Below are 8,697 nucleotides of genomic sequence, written 5' to 3'. Positions count from 1 at the left end.
AATTACAATCTCTCTTCTCTACAATAAATTGTGTTATTTCTTATTTACTGGGTATTTATTGACATAACATAATTACTGGGAAGCTACTCAAGTATGGTTGCCATTCTTATGGGTACCTGGCCTGTCTAGATCTGCCACCACCACAAAAATGAACATAAATAAAGTTGAGGTGGGTAAGGAGAAGAGGTGGATTGTGCTGCTTACAGTGACAAAGCTGCTGATCAGTAACAAAATGTCAACATCCAGTTAAAGAAAATACCTCTGTGGTGTCATGATCGCCCTGAGAACTACGCCTTTTGCCTGTTACTGGAGATGCACATTCTGCTTGTTCCCATTCAGCTCCAAACAAAGCCATTTGAACATTTTGGTGGGTTTATGACCAGAAACAGATTCTAATCTAGACTTCACATGCACAAACAGTAAATACACTGACTCATGCAAAATGACTCAACAGGCGGGAAAGCTGCTTCTACGGGTAATCTGAACCAACCCTGGAAATTTTAGGAAATAGTAGACAGCTAAGATATTGATGCTTTGAGAATGTGTTGTATTTAGTAATATGTTCCTCTTCTGGAAAATAAATACATAAAAAACAAAGCAAATGCAAGTAACTTCTGAATATCTGCCTGTAAATCAGAAATCCTGACTTGAAATATAACCACAACGGGAGATAAAATTATATGCAATTTCTTATATTTTTCAAAAAGTATTTTTTTTTTTCAGAAAGTAATTTCAGTCTGTATTATAGTTTTTATGTAGTAGTTTCTGACTATCTACACAATATTTCTTCATTCTTTCTCAATTCCAACAGAGGTTTGAGGAGAGTAATTATATATAAAGAAAATATTAATTGTCTAATTTGGAATACCTTTGAGGAAGAGTTATTTTCTTCAGAACATGATATTTTATTTAATATGTTTGTAACTGACATCAGTGAGTGATTGATGGATGTTGCCTTTTAATTTTGTGTGTCTGCCATTCTGAGATTTCTCTCCCCAGAAGCTCTGTTAGAGATTTGGAACAACCAACACAAACACTGCAGCTTCAGTGCTGCCTGAAAGTCCTTCATCTTTCAAGGACCTTCATTGACTAGACTGTGATACATCCTCTTTATCTTTGTCAAAGTTGTCTTGGAGTCAGATATCTACACCTGCGATCTGCAATTTAATACATCACTGATCAGACAAAACAGAACTCGCAGCTGAAATTGGCCAGAATGGATTCTGGAGATGTACTTTGTGTGTGTTTCTGCAGTGGGATTATTTTTGTACATAGCTGGATAGATTGTAGAGATACTTGAAGGGAAATTTTGTGTACACACCAGAGAGGGTTGCACAAAGACAAGCTGCTCCTGAGGATCCTACAAAGGAGGAGCTGTGGGCCCATCAGGGTGGTTGATCTGCTTTGAACTGGTGGATGTCAAGAACTGAACTCTAGAAATATGTTCTGAAAAAGCAGGAGGAACCTCCCAAGTTGAACAGGAAGTTCAGATGAAATATAAAGCAGTGGTTAGATCAACAGAATAATGGCAGTCAATCTGGGATTTACTCATGGATTCAGCCACTGTTTCAGTGTGGCCCTGGGTCTTGTGATCTCCCAGTGATCTAGTAAATGTACTGATCAAGTTTTCCTAGGAGGCCTTACCTAGCTTAAAGGAGATCTTTTGATGAAATACTGATTGTCAGTTAAGTATTGACTATTATTTTTCTCCATTTGGGGTCTGTAGTAATGACATTCTGAAACTGGTCTTGGTCCCCACCGACCCACCCTCCTGCCTTCTCCCACTTTTTAGGCACAGAGTGCTGATACACAACAATTTGCACTTCAGTGAACAGATATTTTATCATTTGCATTGCCTGATATGTTAATCCTGCTGAGACAAATTCACTCTTGAAAGCAGAATCTGGCTAGTACTTCCCAGTCAGCTTAGACATCACCTTGTGGACTTTGTTTGAGCACTCAAAACAGAACATAAAAATATACAAAAATTAAAAAAAAAATAAAAGGGAGAGGAATCTGTTTCAGAGCTTGAAAACAGAGCTATTGAAAAAACAGGGTGAAATACTGGCCTCTGTGAAATCAGTGACAAAACTCCCCCTGTTACACAAACCATTCGTGTTCTAATGTTTCAAAGGAAAATTGATTTTCCTAGCTTCTCTATTGACATTATGCTGATATGGCAATAAGGAACTATTCACATCTACCATACATACTCGTACTGTGTTCACCACACTCAGTGTCAGAACTGCCTTTCACAAACAGGGAGAGAGAAAGTGGCAATTGTTAATAAATTTCCTGGGCAGATTTATTTTACCTGTTGACATTTTGAGAAGCAACTCAATCCTCATACTTTAAAATCCAACTGTGCCTGTGGGACATGACCAATTTGCATTAAATCATGAAGCTGTACCCTGACTAGAAGAGGATAATCACAGTTTGTGTTTATGAAAATTGGTAAAGTCATTTGCTTTATTAGTAACAAATGTTTAACAATTCAAGCTTCTCAAAGACCCTTCTGTGTTCTCTCTAGGAGGGTTTCAGTTTATGCTGCCACTGTGCTTTAAGGAAAAACTGTGTGTATCATATACAATAATGCATTATTCCGGACCCCCGTCCTACTTGAAAACCTGAGTGCTTTCTCATACTCTGTGTTCTGCACTCCAGCTTGCTCCTTTTCATGCGGAGCTTCTCACATTTGTAATTTTAAATCAGCTCAGTACAAAGGCAAGGTGTTTTTGTTAAACAAGTGATCAGGCTCCCTAATGAACCATAGTCTCCATAATAAAACCAACTTAACCACACAGTAATTCTGGGTGTACAACAGTTATTTCCTACATCATATACAGGGTAAAACATTCTGTCTGAAGTCATGCTATGAGATAGCAATTATTCCCAGTTATTAAATCCTTAGTATAGGTCATGGTACGTACCTAAGGATCATGCCATCACAGTAGATTGTGCAATACTTTAAAAACTTCACAAAGCTTAATTATCAACATAAATACATCAAATTAGAGAAACGAAAAAACTGCCTCCCCCCTCCATACACTGGAGAATTATCATATCAGTACAAAACCCCGATGATCTGACCTGCAGAACAGAAGCTCAAGGTGACCTTTGGTTCAAGAGAAAAAACACTCAGGTTAGTCAAATCAAGCAAAGTAATGGGAGAATTATGCTTGCATGTAAAGAATGGCAGGTCCATCACAACAATTTCAACAAGAAAGCAGCAGACACCAGAAAGGGGACATAGCCCTTCAGATAACTGTATCTCTCGAAACATCTCAAAACTCAGGAAACCCCATGGACCTTTTGATAGGCTTCACATCCTGGAGTGTCTTCTTCAATCAATGTGAAACAAAGCTTGGTTTTCATATGCTTCTTTGTTTAACCCATCTAGCTAACCCCCTATTAATATATAGTTTTCATCACTAAGGCTATAAATACTATATATTTCCCTAATGTAATGGGTCTTTCTGCTCTCTGTAGCTTACTATCAAAAGTGTGATAACAAAAGTGTGACAGGAGATGCAGACAGCTTTTCCTTTTGAGTCGAAGTGCACAAGGAGATCAGAGAGATTCATAAACATCTGCTTTCAAGCTTTTTTCAGTGTTATTCCAACAACTGTTGGGAAAGAAAACAAAACAAAACAAACAAACAAACAAAAAACAACAACAACCAAAACCCTTTCTTTATACATTTGAGGGACAACATGGACTGACATTGTCTTTTCTGAGCTACTAGTACTCTGGCCTGATGTAGGGGAGGACGAAACATTCTGGCACCTTGTTCTAATAAATCTTCTTCCGATTTCTCATGGACAGCGCACTCTGTAATTTAGAAACTTGGCAGGGAGGAAGTCCAAGTGCAGCATCTTCAAAGACCGTGGCTTTAGTGAAAATATAAGTGAATGAACTTGGATTGAGTACAAATAAGAAATGCATTCCTGGACCAAAGAGCTACAGCATTATCTTAACCTTAACACTAGTTCTGCTTGTCCAGAAGTCTGAAGTTTTGTTTTGTTTTAACGTATAAGATCAAAAACACAAATTGCCTTCCTTTCCAGTGGGTGGATGTAATATCTCAAACAGCTTTTCTCCCAGTGTAAAAGAATTACTGCAGTGTTATAAGTTTCTAGGTTTAGTGAGTTAAAATTCAGGTCCTGTGGTGGGTCTGCCAGACCATATGAAGCGTACTTTATGAGGCTTTTATCTATACATCTGCAGCACAACACTGTGGCTTTATTGCCTTGTTTATCTTACTTTTTTTATTTATTTATTCTTTGTCTTGTTTCTGCCACTGTTGTTTTTCACAGGGAGAACTTTACCAGTGGATGGACACTTGGGGCCAAAACCATAATAAGGACTTTTGGTTATTAATGGTGCTGCCTTTATGAAGAAGATATGAGAAAAACACACTCCATAAACCTCTTTTATAACAGTTTTTCTTTCCCTCCTCTGTCTGTTTGAATCAGAGCAAGCATGTGAGGTGTCTGCCTGAGGGGAGCCCAGCTTTACGACAAGGAGGCTGGAGTCAGATTTTTTCTTATTTCAGTGGTAAGTTCTGTGTCTAAAATTCAAACTGTGCATGAATTGAATGCTGCTGTAAAAGAGCAGTAACTTAACTGTCAAGTTTGTCACATGGTCCTACACCACCCAATTTATTATGCTACTGAACAGAGAATGCTTTCTTTCCAATTCTACAGCATAAATGTTCTCGGTAAAAACTAGGATCAATGCACATAGGCACAGTGAATTAGCTCATTCCCCTCCCACCTCCTGACACTGCCTCAGCCATTTCTCTCCCAGACCTTTTTCACTATCTGATTATTTTAATGTATTTTGTTGCAGCTTCTAAGGACTTGCTACAGACAATCACACTTATGTCAGTTTTGACCTTGATCTGAAAGAACTCCGTAATTCAATAATTACTATTTCAATTTCTCAGTAATATGCTAACATGTTTAATATTAAAAAAAAAAAAAAAAAAAAAAAAAAAAAGCGCTTTTGGAAAAGTCCAAATGCCTGTTCTCTTCAGAATGTGTCAAATCTGGGAATGGAAAACCTTGTATTGAAGCTGCAGACACATACAGTATTTGAATTTGATGTAAAGTGTAGCTACATGTACCAAATATTGGTTCAGTTGCAGGTTTTAATCTCTGCATTCTACCTCATGTTTGGTAGGTAATCATTGAAGAGGCAATGAAAGTACTCACATGAAATAGCTATAACTATTCTTTGAATGCTATTTCATACTGATAGGCAAGCAATAGCTTACCAAAAGCTAAACCTGTAAATCACTCTCACTTTTCATATTTAAAGGCATAAAAACATCCTGCAAAAGCTTTAGGGGACCTCTTCCATAAGTTATTAAATGGGGAATAACTGTTCTGCTGGGTACAGCCATCACCCAGACAGAGACTCCCATCAACATTGTCTTCTATGTGGTCAGGACAATCACAGATGTTTTAGCTTAAAAAGATAAAAAAATGAACTTACCCATCTTGTTCCTGGGACATAAAGGCAGTATTTTATTTTATCTTTTTTATATTATTATTTTTTTATTATTTTTTTATTATTATATTTATGTTGTTCTTTGTTCCATTCCTCTATGAGGACCCTATAACATCCAGGACTCTAGGCTACTCAAAATTTCTAGACACAGTGTCCTGTGGTGAAACATTTACTTTAACAGAGTCAAGGTTTCACATTTGGGTGTCAGTTATTGCTCCTGGCACCATCACTTTTTTTTTTTTTTTTTTTTTCACATTACACTCTGAGACCTGAGTATCAACAAATATTAAAAGACTGATTTCCACCTAATTGAACAAAATCAGTTATGGTATTGGAGTTACCTCAGTGACTCAAATACCGTTCTTAGCAGCACACTTTACAACTGTGCTGAATTCCTGGTGGTCAGAGATTGTGCATTTGTCAATAGGAATAGACCTCTGACCAGATGGTTGTTCTATGGGAAACTGCCTGGGCTCAAGACCTGCATATCTTATAAAAATGTTATGACACCTTTTCACTTTAGAAGTGCTCTACAATACTCTGTGATATTGGTTCTATACTGCAGGAAAAACTATCCTCATAATATTTCTGCCTTAACTCTGCCTTCAGACTAATTTATTTTATCGAACTATTAATTGTACCTGTTGTTGGCCACTGGCCCACAAGTTGCTGCTCTAGTTGCAATCGCTGAGTTACTGTGCAAACCTAGACTTTCAGAGGTATGTGGAGTCCAGTGTTCCAGCAGGTTAATGGGTGCAGACACCTAGGCGTATGACAGTGGTTTTGTGACACCAAATATTCTCACACTATTCACCAGTGGTTCAATTACATTAGAGACTTTTCACTCCAGGCTTGATAGTGCCAGAAAGTTGTACACAGTTGATTATACGTGTTTTGCTTTCCACTGGTTTTGTTTTATTTTGTTTTCTTCTTTTTCCTTTTAGAATCTTATCTCAGGAAGACCTGAAGAGAAATAAAACACAAGGCACTGCAGGAGCAGACTGAGGAACTATTAACTTGATGAGTTAGATTGCTTAGAGGAGGTTGTTATTACTGGAGCTCTAATTGACGTCTGCCAGGTCTTGCCTCCTCCCCCTCCTTGGATCAGCTTCAAACAACAGTTCTTCCTGTGTCTAAGAAATCAAGCATTTTAAGATTAAAAAGCTTTAAAATTGCCTGCAGCACAGGCTTACCCTGCTAAATCAGCACAGGTTTAAATGGACAGACTAACTCTTGAACTTTATGCAGGACTTTCCATTTTACAGGGGACTGCAGAGGATCTTGAGTGTTGGTCAGCACCTTGCAGAATGGGGTTAAAGTGAGCGAGGAAGTAAGCCGATCTGATTGGCTTAAGGTAAAGTAGCTCTTAGGTAGAGGTAGTCTAAGTACATACCATTCCCACCATACACTGAGAATCAGACATTCCTCTTTTTGTTTTTCCCAATATCAACTAGTTTTATGGTCTTTGAGTCTTTCACAGCTGCCCTCAGCTCACTACAGCCATAAAAGTAGCAACTGGGTATATATTGCTCAGGACAGGGATTTCCAGTTTGGATGTCAGTTACAGGTGCTGCTTTTGATCCTCTTTAGCCTTTCAGTGGGTATCATTTCCCTTTCCAGGAACAGCAAAAGAACTTCTTCCCACCTCTCTCTGTAGATTTAAGAATGCTCAGTTCTCTCAGCCCCTTTTTGCAATCCACCAGAGACCCAATGGGGCTTGAGTAACGTCCTTCTCATCAGCTCCCTAGACAGAAGGCTACTGGAACCAGGACCATGCAACAGAGGGGAAGGAGGGAAGCAAAAGAAGACTCTGGATGCTGATTCAGCAGTCACAGTCTCCAGAGGCTGCTCAAAGGAAATCTGGGTTCCTCTAAGTCCTGCGATATGAGGGAGGTAATGTTTGGACATTCAGTCATCCTCTCCTCACACACTCTGAAAGAGGTGCAGAGCACACATTTTTTATGACCGTATGCTTTGTAAAATTCATCCTCCATTTTATTCCTTTGGATTTGTGTTGGAGAGAATACACTTACTCAAATACAATAGTTTTAGGTATATGCACAAAAGACGTGATGCTAACTTTTATTAGTAATTTACTAATTGCAAAATATATCTGGATATTTATGAGACTTTCAAACATATTTTTTCTACACTTATAAAGATAATTATTGGTAAATCTGCCAACTGCTTGTCTGTCTGCTCCTCTGTTGTGCACCCTGATAGAGACCATAGGCTTGCCTTGGTGTTCTAGACTGAAGGTGCACGTAGTCATCTCATTCCTTTGTTTAAAAAATGTTCTGTTCCAGACTTGTTTCGCTGCTGGTAAAAAGAGAAAGGATAGTGCAAATGTGAAAGTAAGACTACATGATATAACTCACAAGACAATCTAACTTACGAATTAAAAAGGAGATTAAAAAGTTATTATTCACACAATACCATTCACTTGGCCTTGTTTCAGATGCGTTTCTTATCTGATTTTCGCACACTAGAAATAGATAATCTATTTCTTAACACTTTTTCTTTCTAATTATCATTACTAGCCACTGAAAACTAAAAAAAAAAAAAAAAAAAACTGTAATGAAGGTTCATAATATAGGTGTGGTGAGTAAGGATATTGTCCTCTCATACACGAAGCACATATTAACCTTTAATTTTGATTAATAAATAAAGCTTTTGTCATACTACATCATATAATGGTTTTTAAATGTGGGAAAGTTAACATTGTTTTTGAAACCTTCATGTTGTGCTTAAATATTTCTTACATTAGCTTTCCTAGTAATTGTTAAGTACAGAGTCCACAAAATCTGTTTCTTATTAGACTAGCAGAGTTTATATATTCTCCTTAACCAGATTCAAGTTTCAAACTTCAACCATATTGTACTGTAACTTACTTTTTTAAAGTGTGTTTTGAGTTTCAATTTTTTTTTTCCTGTGTCCTTTCATTCATTTTAATTACGAGATGAGAGAGAGAAAGGGAGGGAAGGAGGAGAGGGGAGGAAGAACAAGAAAGAAATGAAGGAAGGGAGGTAAAGGAAGGAAGGGAATTAAAGGAAAAGAAGGAGAGGAAGGAAAGAAAAATGAAGGAGGGAAGGGAAAGGAAGGGAGGAAAAGAAAAGGTAGGAGGGAAAGGGAGGATAAGGAAGGAAGGAAGGAAGGAAGGAAGGAAGGAAGGAAGGAAGGAAG

General features: G+C 37.8%; 1 long non-coding RNA gene across 1 annotated transcript; it reads left to right on the top strand.

The window, feature by feature from the left end:
- Positions 1–1,724: 1,724 nt before the first annotated feature.
- On the top strand, positions 1,725–8,432 carry LOC118156628. Its single transcript, XR_004746353.1, has 2 exons — positions 1,725–4,557; positions 6,459–8,432. It is a non-coding gene; the product is annotated as an uncharacterized LOC118156628 (long non-coding RNA).
- The last annotated feature ends 265 nt before the right edge of the window (positions 8,433–8,697 follow it).

Source organism: Oxyura jamaicensis, chromosome Z (genome assembly GCF_011077185.1).
Source record: "Oxyura jamaicensis isolate SHBP4307 breed ruddy duck chromosome Z, BPBGC_Ojam_1.0, whole genome shotgun sequence".
In the NCBI taxonomy this organism is placed as follows: Eukaryota; Metazoa; Chordata; class Aves; order Anseriformes; family Anatidae; genus Oxyura; species Oxyura jamaicensis.
This window is presented reverse-complemented; position numbering and strand designations above follow the sequence as displayed.